Raw genomic sequence first — 13,024 nt, 5'->3', positions numbered from 1 at the left:
TCTCCAGCAGGTCATCATCTCAGTGTTGCTTCACAGTTCCCCACAACTTTTTGTTCATTCACATGCGTTTTGTATTGGCCTCCATGGAAGTGTTCTGTGTGTTAGTGTACCTATGTAAGCACAGACACCTACTTATTTATGCAAGTGGACAGCTATATCACCTTGGCCCCTCTTTGCACCTCACAGACAGCTCAATAGCAGGACTGTCACTCTGCAATCCAGTATTCCCTGTGGCAGAGAATGACTTTTTAACAGTTAGGCACTTAGGGCATAACTGCTGTGTTTGTGCATGAGCCAGCTGAATGGCTGATTCTTTCTGGGTGTTTTCACCATTAAACCATTCTGTTTTTCACAATCAACACAAATCCAGTTCACTCAAAGCCTAAAAAGGTAAAACTGCCATTTAACATAGTGAAGTAATGGTTTCTTACAAAATACAATGATTTAGGCACAAGATTCTAGGAACAAATAAGAAAAAAAAACTTAGGCACCCATTTTTTCACTTTGATAAGTGTTGTCTTAAATTTGGAGGTGCTTGCAACTCAAAGTTTTCAAAGCTTATCTTGCATTTTGATAAGAAGAAGCAATACTTAAACATAGTAAACAAGGCTACTTTTCTCATATACTGATAGAGCTTTTCCAATCCTCCCATTTTGCAGAGGAGCCAGTGATGTGGGAGTCCTTAGGTTGGACTTTTTGTAGTGCTGAGCAGCTGATGCTTCATGGCAGAGCAAGCCTTTTTAAAATTAGCCATCCTGCTTTTAATTTTGGGCTTTTGACCTCTCCCCTACGGCAAACCTGCAAATGCACACACAGGGGTGTGCACCTGTAGGAGGCAAACCCAGTTTCATAACTCTTCCATTTCCAAGCAAGCTTCCCAAATTACCATGTGACACACTCCTACTGCAGGCAAGGCAAACTCAAAAGTGTTCAGTCAATTCTTAGGATGTCTAGGTCTGCATATTGCACTATACTCTCATGTGCTTTTTTTCCTCCAGTAACTGCAAAACTGAGGAACTAAAGAGAACATGGAGGAAATTACCTCCAATCCCATTTTCTTACTCCAGCATCAATTTGTAATATGAAACATCAAGAAAATAACACTTGAAATTCAGTATCTATAATATACATTCTCAACATTTTCTAAAATGTGCCCTGGTTTTAATTGAAATGTGAATTGTATAGGCAGAAGGACTTGTTCCTCTGCCAGGAGTAAATCTCCAACCACGGACATCAAATGCCCATAGAAAAAATACTTTTGTTTTTTCATACATTGAAACTTCCTAAACTCTATTACATTTGGAAATATAATATAATAGCAGAGGGCAACATTATGTCTGACATGTATAATTGGTTTACAAAAAAAATACAACCAGGGGACACATTTTTGATAGAACCACTTTTTTTCAAGCAATAGTTGCAGGATAATGGAGCACATTGATCCTTTTTGCTAAATGGTATGACAAAGAAAATGAGCATTTGTGTAAAAATGCCATAACAGTTGAAGCTTGAATTAGGGAGTCTGTAACCTTTGCTTGTGCTCATAAATTACCCTGCAGATGAGGATGTGACATTAGAAAAAAAGAGAAAGGCATCCAAAGCCAAGAGATGCAACCCATCAAATACTGAAATGCTTAATGTATATGTGTACCCAATGTTAGTCACTTCAGATCCTATAGTACAAATTGCCTCCAGCAGTTTCTAAAGTTATATCACAGGTTAAATGGACACCCACAGATAGAGATTAGTCATTTAAAAGACAAAGGTATAAAAACTGATCTCAACTGCTAAAGCTGTCTTAAAGTCAGTTTTTCATGCATTTTGAAGCTGTGCCTTTCCTTCCCCCCCCCCCCCCCCCCCCGTTTCTGGGTGAGAGGTTAATAATAGGGCCAAACACTGAATCTGGCATCAAATTAAGGCTTTATTCCTAGTAAATACCTTAGAGGAAGTTGGGGCAAAAAGGTATTACTCTTTCAGATCAAATAAATTCAGCTGTCGCTTTTAACAGCTGTACATCAGTAAGTCATTAAAGATATCTGAATTTTAATTACTTGTGCTCTCTCAAACACTGGAACAGTGGTATGGCACCCTCAGATGTGGAATGAGCACAAAATGGCATGAGCACCTGAGAGATGTCCTGTAACCCCAGCTCAAGAGGAATCTCGGTATTGGAGTCAGATTCTGCATGCAGTGGTGCCTCCTGCCTGACTGAATTCTGTCAGCCCTTTCATTTGCTGCCTAGATGAAAAAAACAGGCAATTTGGAACTCTCAGGGAAGGAAGGAGGAGGAAGCATGCAGGGAAACTTGCTTATTTGCAGGTTACACTGAAGGCAGTGAGAGCTGTAGAGTCTAAAACTTCTGGGAATAACAATAACAATAAAACTTCAAAACAACAAAGGTTTGATTAATCTCCTCTTAAAAAAAGCAGACTTTTAAGTAAGTCAGAAATCCTAATTTAGATATTTTATTAACTTTTCACAATGGCTTGGAGCTGATTTCCTTTTTCTCTCCTTTAACATTCCAGGTGCTTCAGTCTCCACAATCAAAAAGAAGAAACTTCCAGCCATTTATGACAGGCTTGGTGGAAATCTGAACTTTGCAGAAATTCCACCAAAGAGAGAAGGTATGAATGGTAACTAGGAAGAGGCTGGGGTACCAAGAGCAGTTTACTTACAGTACCTTAAAGCAACTTGCACCTTTCCAAGTGTTCAGAAATTAATAATCCTTGGAGTAACTAATGCTCTGAGAAGTACTGCTGACCAATCTCTTAACCCCTTTAAGTCCTATGTGTAGAAGAAAAGAAATGCCTCCTAATTCCATATTCCTGTTTCATGCAACACTGCAAGAAGTGAAGCGTGCAGCGCCAGCACACAGCAGTTTGTATGATCATAAACAAAAATATTTTTCTCAGCCCCTAAGCAAAGTACTTGTCTCTTGGGTCAACAGATCTTAGAATTTAGCAGACCAAATTAACCAGCAAATGCATGTTTTACCCCATTTTCAACATTAACAAGATAAATGATGGATGAACACAAGTTTTTTGAAGGTTAATTTAAATACAGATGTAATCATAACAGGCAGCAGTTCAGAGCAGAAGCTGTGCCAAGCGCACGTGAGGTCCTGCCTCTCTTCTCTGACTACTGAGACTCATTTCCAAGGCAAGGTCCCTAAAATTCGTGCCCAACAACAAATATTGTAAATCCCTCCTCCTTTTTTGTTTTCCTTGCACTGTTTGTAGTCCTCTGTGGCTCAAAACCTCAACTCACAAGTCCTGCACTTGGACAGTATCAGGTGTGTGCCTGTGCAGGTGAATATGCTCATGCATGTATGGGTAGGTAGATCAATACATGATTGACTTCTCAGAAAGGAATGAAAAAAATCAATGAAGAGCAACAGAGCTCAGATCCCTGAGCTAAGTTTTTCCCAAGTCAGACTTAGAAGTTTAGCCCATATTTTACAGCAAAGTTCAGGTCAGTAATTTTTAGCAACTATGCAACTGATGTTCTCATTTTCTCTTGTTTGATGAGAATAAGACAGTCTTTTCTCCACGTATACAATGATTTTTTTTTTAAACTAACCTCTCAGTCTTATTTTCCTCAGGTAAATATCTGCTGGATTAATAGTCCAAAAAGAAGAATAACTTATAGTAGCAAGCGTAAGTATCTGTGGAATTATAATACCCAACAAAGACATTTAATTTCCTAAAGTTGGTTTTCATAATGTGCAGAAAGCCCGGGGTTGCCCAGTCTCATAAAGCATCCAACCAGTACAGGGACTGTAGAAAATGAATATCCTCTCAAACAAAAGCCCTCTGGATTATAAAGCTGTACAAATTGTGTGACCTGTACAAACGAGAGCATGCTTCTATCTCTGAAAAGGCAACAAAATAATTATAGGGCTAAGAAACACTACTTGATTCGGTTTAGATGAGCTCTTGGCAGAATCCACAAGTTGAATTAGGATGAAAACAGAAGACAGTTCACTTGTTAACATCATAAACTAAAGACATTCAAAGCCTGCTTGGAATCTCAGTTGTGAATGTCAGCATACAAAATCTATCAGCCTACAGGACTGCATGTGTGTAGCAATACACTCATCTTTGCTGTATTATTGGCAAAAATTAAAGGAAAAGCAAACTCAAGAGGATGCTGCCACAGGAAATCTCATCTATGTTCAGGTTGGTAGTGCAAATAAACATATTCACAAGGCTGGTATGAGCTAGGAACATTTTCATTCCTCAGTCCAACTTTACGAAGGAGAAACGAAGTCCTCCTCTGTTCCAAACCCCAATATTTCAAGTTCTCCGGCAGCACAAGATCAGATAATTAACAAAAACCAAAGGATGACGAAACGAAGCCAGATAAATAACAAATATCTACATATATAAGCACACAGCAAGCAAGATAATGAAAAGTTAGCTAAATTTACCGTTTTAATTATCCAAGTGGGCGGTTTGTTTGGGTTTGGTGTTTTTTTTTTTGGTTTTGGGTTTGTTTTTTTTTTTAAGGGGAAAACGTCGGGAGCTGTTTTCACGACGATTCGTCCATACGCATCCGCACCGCAGCAGGCGCCGGTCCCGGAGCGCGGAGAGCGAAGCGTTTCCCTCCGCAGCCGGCGCTGCCCCCGCCAAAAATGAAACGAGAGAAGGCGGGGAGGGGCGGGGAAGCGGCAGCCGGCGGGGAAAGCTCCGGCGCCGCCCCGAGCGCTCCGTGCCCGGCGCTGCGGCCGCGGCGGCTCCGCGCTGCCCGCGCCCTCCGCGCTGCCCGCAACTCGCGGGAGCCGCGGGGCGGGCGGTGCCGGAGCTCAGCCGGCGTGATGCCCGGTGTGATGCCCAGCGCGGTGCCCGGCGTGATGCCCGGCGCGGTGCCAGGTGTGATACCCAGCGCGGTGCCCAGCGTGATGCCCGGCGTGATGCCCGGCGCGGTGCCCGGCGTGATGCCCGGCGCGGTGCCCGGCGCGGTGCCCGGCGTGATGCCCGGCGTGATGCCCGGCGCGGTGCCCGGCGTGATGCCCGGCGCGGTGCCCGGTGTGATGCCCGGCGCGGTGCCCGGCGCGGTGCCCGGCGCGGTGCCCGGCGTGATGCCCGGTGCGGTGCCAGGTGTGATACCCGGTGTGATGCCCGGTGTGATGCCCAGCGTGGTGCCCGGCGCGGAGCCCGGCGCGCTCCGCCCGCGGCTCCCGGGATGCGCCCACCTGCAGCCCCGTTGCGATGCTGACCGCGGACCCTGCGCTTGTGCCGCCTCCGCGGCTCCAGGGCTGGGAGGGGCCACACGAGGCCTCTGGAGTGGTGGTGGTGGGGGGGCTGGTGTATGCTAAATTAGGTGGAAAGGTTGCTGCCGGGAGCAGGGGTGAAGGGGGAGGTCTGTTCCAAGCACCCGACTTGTGTGGGATTTGGGATCTTCGCAAGTGCGTGCTCGTGGGTGAGGCTGCTCATCTGCTCGGAGATGCTACGACCGGGCTGTGAGGAAGGGGTGCCAAGGTGCGCGTAAAGCGGTGCAGAGGTGGACAAGCATGTGCTCAGCTCTTCTGCAGAGAAACAGCGCAGCTGTCAGAGTTGTATATTTGGAGCAGCAGAACCCGAAGTGGGTGATAGCTTGCCGAGGAGCTCAGACGCGCCTGGGAGTTGTGACCTGCTGTCCCTGGGCTGAGCCGCAGCTCTTCAGCTCCCACCAGCGCTCGCACACGCCCTCGGAGCCTTCTCTCCCCCTCTCCTCGGCACTCAGCGCTGGGACTCTACACTCGAAACCTCTCCGCGGTTGTTTCCAGCCCAGCATCGGAGAGGGCCGAGTGCCACACACACAGCCTGTTTGCAGACAGTGCTTTGAGCTCCTCTTTGCGTGCTGTTCACAGCTCCCTTCCATGGTGCACATTTTGCCTTGGTGCCAAGTAATCCAGAGTGCCGCTCAGTGCGCTTTCCTTTAGCTCAGGATGTTTATTGTTTGCTTGGACCTCTATTTATATGAATTTTTGTTTCTAAAGCAAACTCAAATTGTGTTTCACTGAAACCAGCCCCTACATCCAATTGCAAATATTTATTCCACAAAAGCTTAAAAGAGTTGAAAGTACTAGAAGGTAATTTCTTCTGTTGTTTATTAAGAGAAGCAAAGCCTTTGAAGACGGAAGTTCTAAAAACTACCTGCATCACACAGCCACATTATAACTTCATCAGTCTAATTAGATACAGTTTCCCCATGAATTTTGGTGCGTGCCAGGTGCTGGACTTGCAGGTTAGAACCTGTCTTCTGCAGGCTTTTTAAGTCCTAGCTTTATATGAGCTGAACACTCTTTTTCCTTTTGTAGGTTTTGGCACTAGTGAATGCAGTTTTCTCTCTTAGCTACATGCATCACTGGCTACTGTTTGAATTAATGTATTATACCACAAGTGACCTTAGAAATGACAGAAATAATAGCAAAACATTCCTGCTCTGTCCATTGCTCCTGACCAGTGAGAGTCAACTGTTTATGATTAATCTCTGCACTGTAGTCTGCATCTGGTGTCAGATTGATGCCATTACACTCAGTCCAGCCGGAATGTGAAAGTGCCTCTCTAGAACTGACAATTTAGTATATTATATTTTTCCTGTATCTGTAAACCTTTAAAATACATTTTTCCTAGGGAAAGCTGCCTGAGTGACATTGCTGTGGCAGAAACTCTCTGGTGATTCCCAAAACAGTATGCAAGGGCATCGGATGTCACAGTGAGAGCAAGTAGTCTCTCCATCTCCTTCAAATATCTCATTAGGACCTCTTGATTCCTGTGGTGTTTGCTAAAAGTTTGCTTGTTGTTATTTTGTGTGCTGTTTTGGTTTCAAACTGTGTCTCATCCTCAGATTGTGCCCTGCTCAGTGTAGTGACATCTTGTTCAGCTGCTGTGCCTCACAGAAATAGATTTGATGGTAGGCTTTTCTGTTTTGATCATATCAGGTAGCAATTTAAAGCTTATTTTACTGAGCCAATTTTTTTTGTCATTGTCTTTTACACAGGAATGGTCATGCTGGGGCAGGCAGAAATTCTTTCTGAGTCTATTGTTTTCTCCCTGAGGAGGGTTGGCAGTGGGAACTTGGGAAAAGATTACGAGACCTGGACAAATACAGGCAGATCCTTGTCCTGAAACACCCTCTCACATGGCTGAAGCTTAGGCAATGCAGGTTTGAAACACTGCCTGTGCCTTTGTATCTAACCACCTTGAGGGATCTTTTTTCAAAGAGTGTCTACAGGTGGTTTTTGAACATATTTCAGCTTTTGGTATCCACTCCTGCAAGGCACTCTACTGCACATGTAGCCATGGGACTTATGGAAAAATATTTCTTGATTATTTTTAACTTCTTTCAATAAAATGTGTCAAACTGAAAATCAAGAAGTGGTGGGAAAGTTTTGCTGAGCTTAAGTGATATTTGTGTTAGTTTATATAAAATTATTTAATCCCCTGCATGAAATTAAAAAGAAAAAAATGCAGAAATGGGTAATTAAACTGGAAACATCTGCATTCAGGTTTTATTTGGGTTAGAATGCCCACACAGCCTTAAATCTCAATTTTTTGAGACAGTCTTTTTGCCCTGAGTGTCCATGCCACCTTCTGCATTAAAGTCTTGATCCTGGACTCAGGCTCTAAGACACGATGACACTAAAATGGTATCAGTGGATTGTTTGAATGGTAAATAAAAAGAAAATTTAAAAATTATGTGGTGGCTGGTCTCTGAGCTGGTGTGTAAAGCTGGTGTTGGAGAAGAGCAGGGCAGGAAACTGTCAGTTTAGCACCTTGTTTGAAATTCCAGCTGTGAAGTCCATGTTGCTTTCCTCTTTTATAACCTCACATGGTTATGTAGTGAAAGAAGGACTAGAGCTTCTTTGTAAGCCACCGTAATTTGTAAACTCTCTCACTTCTTGACACTGTAGGCTTATACACCCGAAACTTTTGGGGGTTGCCATCACATTTAAATTCACCTTGTGCAGTAAATCAGGTGGATAATTTGTATTTCCTGTATGGAATCCCTTTTCAGGCTCTTTTCCTTTCTGGGATATTTCTTTCCAGGAATGTTAAAAAGCTTTAGTTGGTTCCTGCTTCTTCATCCTCTCCCATTCACTTATGTGGGTCAGGCTGCTGAAGTTTGCTGGCAGATGCCTTTCCTCTCTTCTTGGGCTGTAACTGCAGGTCTGGAGGTTAATTAGATTGGCATGCTGGAGTTTTTTCCCTCCTGTTCTTCCCCCTTACTTCTCATAATACCTCCTTACCTCTGCTGATATCAGCTGTGACAGAGGGACAAGGGAAAGTTTTAGTGAGGTTTTTACAGTTGTGACAGCACTACACCCTCCATCAGACCCACCTGGAAACATTTGATTTCTGGGAAGTGGAGAAGAGGCCCTGAACACATTTGTGTGGATATAACCAAAGACACCAAACAGAAGATAAAACAGCTTGAAATGATGTAAGAAATTAATGTGGCAGATACTGCTGTCAGAAAAATTTTCTCCCACTGGGTTTATGAAAGGCAAGTATAAAAGAGGCTGTTCAGTCTCTGGGGCCACACTGTCTTGTGCAAGAAGCTCCTCCTTGGCAGTGGCATTTATTAGGGTGATAATTCAGCATTGCAAGGGATGCACATCATTTTTTGATTTTTACTGCTATGCTCCTAGAAGATAGCTGACCATTTACCTCTGCTTTTAAATCCCTGTACACTTTTGCTTTCCTTTCAGAGCATATCTGTCTGTTGTGCATATCCTGACCAGCTCATGTGGGGTGAAGGGAGACTGAATCAGTGTGACACAGAGATTTGGGGCAGCCTCAGCCCTAGAGCAAACTCTCCTCAGAGCAGTGTGAGTAGTCTCAATGGCTTTGTGGATAAGAAAAATGAAAAGGAGCTGGCTGAACTGTGTTTTACATCAGAGCCATCTTTAGTAGCTATTGTTGAGTCCTAGGATGACCTAGAGCCTGATCCCTCACAGTTCTTGCCTTTTCTACTTTACCAGAAATACCTACACATTTGGGATAAACTGCCATACAGATGCCAGGTTAGCTTCTGTTAGATGACAGGGGTTATGTATGATGTTATTATTTACATTATGATGTCTAGAGAGGTGAGAGTTGACTGCACAGCCATCGTGTGCTATGGTGTGTCCTTAATGAGGGTCAGAGGAGCAGGTCAGGGGAGCAGGGACAGACCATCTGCAGTTTGCAATTCCAGGTGCTCAGCATCTCTCAAAGTCAGACCATTTGTGTGCATCCTTTAATTAAAACACTCTTAGTTCACTTAAAGGTGGATTATTAAGTGAGAATGAAGATTGCTGCTTAGGAAAACAGATGATCATTTTTGCTTAATGAAATATGTGTGTCTCATTGCTATTTGTCTAAAGAGGGAGAAGCGTGAAGATGTTTGTTCCCTGTAAATAATATTTACACTCCATGTATTCAAACCTGCTCTCATCACAGAGGCTAAGGCATTAAGCTCAAGGGAGCCCTCCAGCACATTTAGCAGGGGCTGTGGGGCAGGGCATGGTGTGTTACTCTTCTTGAAAGAAAGCTGGAGAAGCTAAGGCTGCCTCTTGGAAAAAAGGAAATGCCAGACCTATTATGTCAGATGGTGGGAAAGGAGATGCCCAGCACCTACAGACTGAAGAAGAAGACTGAAATTTAAAAAAGGATGAATGCTACTTCACAATGGACAGGAAAAGCAGAATGCAGTGAGAAATCACTGAGAAGAAAAGCATAGGTCTTACTGTCACCAGAAAAATTAATTTGAGTTTTCAGAATGTTGAAACTGGATATGACACACAGCAGAGAGGGAGGACAAGGATACTTATATCTTAATTTATTATGTCAGTGAGAAGTTTATTACCTCTTTCTTCGATTTAGTGACTTCCATTCCAGTTGTCCACTGAGACTTTGGTGGCTTTCTTCATGCCAGCATATACCAGAGTGTGTATTCATGTACTGCAAAGAAACACAGAAGCTGCCAAAATCCCTGTATTTTCCTCAGTCTTTCAAAAGTGAGGATGTCCTCCATATTTTGTATATTTTTACGTTTATATTCTATGAAATACAATTATTTATCCAAAGTGATAACTGCTTAAGAGGTAGGTGGATATGACAGCCCTGAGTTGACATGGTGGTGTTGGGTCAAAGATTAGAGTCAATGACCTTGGAGGTCTTTTCTAACCTTAATGATTCTATTATTTTATCAAATGTATTTTTAATTATAACAGAGAACATAGAAAAACTCTAGATGAGAGCCACTAGAAATCTTGATCATTTTTGCTACTCCATTACTGGCTAACTATATTTAACAGATGACTTATTTAGACAGATTGCTGTCTCTGGGAATGCATGTTTTTTATCTTCTGAAAATTGTATCTTCCCCTTGGCTGGGTGCTGCTGTTCTGTCAGCTGCTGTGATCATGTTTGCACACATGCACACACACACAAACACACAGAGCCTGCTATCAGGGCAACATCCCACTGGAAAAGGATGAGTTTGACCAGCAAAAGGGAAAATTGCTAATTACAGAGCAAAATGGTGTACAATATCCTGATAGCTACAGTAATAGTGCCCTAACACCACATCATTAAACCCAGTAAAATTCTGTGATTTGATGGAGAGGTAAAAAAAAACCCTAACACTCCTTCCCTTTGGATAGTGTAGAAGCATTTTGTTTGGACTCCTGTCTAGAAAACCCAGAACTTCATTCCCTCCAATAAACTACCAGAATCATGTTGATAAGAACCACTCTGGTGTCTGCCCAAGGGTGCTGACCAGTTCCTGGGCTGATCTGACTCAGATTTGTTGAAGATTTACTGAAGTCTGTGGGGCTCAGTCACTTGCACTGAGATTGAGAATCTTTGTCATATTCAAGACAGTTTTAAAACTAATAAGAACTTGTTGAAGGGAATAACTGCCTCCACCTAATGTAAAAAAAGCAGGTCTAACAATGCAAATGTTAAGAGTACTTAGATCTGTTTTCTTCAGTAAAGAAAAAGTCATCCATATCAGTCATCAGGAATGACAAAGGAGGTTTCTACATAACCTTTTTCGAAATGAACCTAGGATCTATGCTGGAGAAGAATCAGAAAAAGACAGCCAAACAGCAGAGGAATAATAAAGCAAGTCTTCCAAGGTGGTTAAATGGTGTGCATGCATTTATTTCAGTGCTGTCAAGTCTAGCATCCCTTTCTCTAAGCTTTTATTTTTTCACTTTTCATGGACATTTGTCATGATTTTGACTGAATGACACTAACATGACTTTTTACACAGCTATATCAGTATTTGCCACTGTTTGCTTCAACCAAGTGCTGACTGCCACAAAGACTGTGGGACTTCTTATTTGAAAAAATTCTTCTCCCCTTTCCTTCCCCTTCTTGATTCAGTATATTGGGTTTGCATTACCAGGTTTTGCTGGTGGAGGTCTGCAGGTGGCTTCTGTGTGAAGCTGCCAGAAGCTGCCTTTGTGTCCAACAGAGCTAATGCCAGGTGGCTCCAAGACAGACTCAATGCCAAGCTCCTCTGGGATGGTGGAACAGCCCCTGGGATTTGAGTAGGAGGAGGAGGAAAACCTGCACAACAGCCTGTGGGTGGAGAGAGAGGTGAGAAGGGAAGAAACAGTCCTGCAGACACCCAGGAAAATATTTCAGTGGAAAATGAGGAGCAGGAGGTGCTCCAGACCCCTGAGATTCCCCTGCAGGCCATGGAGGATCCCACAGTGGAGCCTGATATTTAAATGTGACTTTGTCAGTGGATGTCTGAAATAAGGCTCTGGGGAACTGAGCACAGCCACCACTCCCTCTACCTCGTGCTGCCAGTGGGGAGGAGGGAGAGAAAATTGTGAGCGAAGTTGAACCTGGGTAAAAGGACTTTGGTGGGTAATAAAGCCATTTCCCGAAGTCAAATCTGTTTTGCTGGTAAGTGACCTCTCGCTTTTTTTAAATTGACCTATCAGCCTTTTGATATATTTTCTCTCTGTTTTCCAGCTGAGAAGGAGAATGATAGACCAGCTTCCTGGGCACCTGGTGTCAGCCCACCCCATCCAGGAAGATATTAAAAAAATTCCAATCCCGCGTGGCACTAAATAGCTTCTACTGCTTTTCTTAAAGAAATCCTTGTGTATGGTTGGTTCTGATTGACTAAAAAATAAATAGCTCACACAAGAGATAAAACATTTAATATAAATTAAAATTATTAGATTTGCTCAGAAATCTCTGAGTCCTTTTGTTTTCTGCTGCTTTAATTAATATTTTGAAAGTTGCATTGGAAAATAAATAGCCTAGGGATATATTTATTGCAAATGCTTTGAATTTTCCATTATTAAAGAGCTTGACTGTATTGCTCTTAAACAGACTGAGCTCAGGTGAGAAAATGGAAGAATAGATGAGGCAAATATTCTAATGACTTCTAAATAAATTCATCTTTCCATGACAGTGTTTGCTTTTAAAGATTCCACTCTCTGAAATAGTTTCTTGCATCCTTAGTGAATAGTGCATAGCTGGCTGATTGTTCACCTTGTTTTGTGCAAAATCTTTGTGCATTTGCTTTGAGTAGAGACTATGGAATGAATGTATTTAAGATTTTAAAAGTCTCTGTTTTCTAAAAAACAGCTTTGCCACCAAGCTACATCTCTTGAAATCTGTAAGATCAGGTTTCCCCCCCGCACTCAGTTTCTTGACTTGTAAACATGTAAATCATATTTTAAGACCCTCCCCCATTAATCTATCTATGTGTTTTCCTCCATCTCTGAAAAAACATACTATTTTGAAGTTCAGAGGACTTTCAATCTGTAAAAGTCCTGCTGGAAGAATATAGGTGAATCTTTGTGGTGTTATTTTTTTACATAAATCACTAGATTATGCCTTTATTTTTCAAGAGATATTTAAATGTAACTTTGTTAGTGATGATGAGATTGTCATGGGGAAGCACTTACATAGATTTATATTGATTGGCTGCATGTTGGATGAGAGCCCCAAGATCTGAAGCTGATAAAATTCATGGTCATTCACTACATCCAGTCTTCCAGTTATTTAAAATGAAGGGGAAACTT

The 13,024-nt window shown here is 42.7% G+C and overlaps 1 protein-coding gene across 3 annotated transcripts in view; it reads right to left on the bottom strand.

Moving 5' to 3' along the window:
• The window catches only part of HTR1F (5-hydroxytryptamine receptor 1F), a 103,755-nt gene extending 98,165 nt beyond the window's left edge, over positions 1-5,590 (bottom strand). For 2 of the 3 annotated variants that reach the window (XM_021541340.3, XM_021541312.3), the window contains exon 1: positions 4,430-4,505. The gene's annotated coding sequence lies outside the window, so the exon portion shown is untranslated. Of the gene's footprint in view, positions 1-4,429; positions 4,506-5,194 lie in introns of those variants that run through there. The other variant, XM_021541329.3, reaches the window with a different exon arrangement.
• Between the last annotated feature and the right edge of the window lie 7,434 nt (positions 5,591-13,024).

This window comes from Lonchura striata, chromosome 2 (genome assembly GCF_046129695.1).
Source record: "Lonchura striata isolate bLonStr1 chromosome 2, bLonStr1.mat, whole genome shotgun sequence".
NCBI lineage: Eukaryota > Metazoa > Chordata > Aves > Passeriformes > Estrildidae > Lonchura > Lonchura striata.
This window is presented reverse-complemented; position numbering and strand designations above follow the sequence as displayed.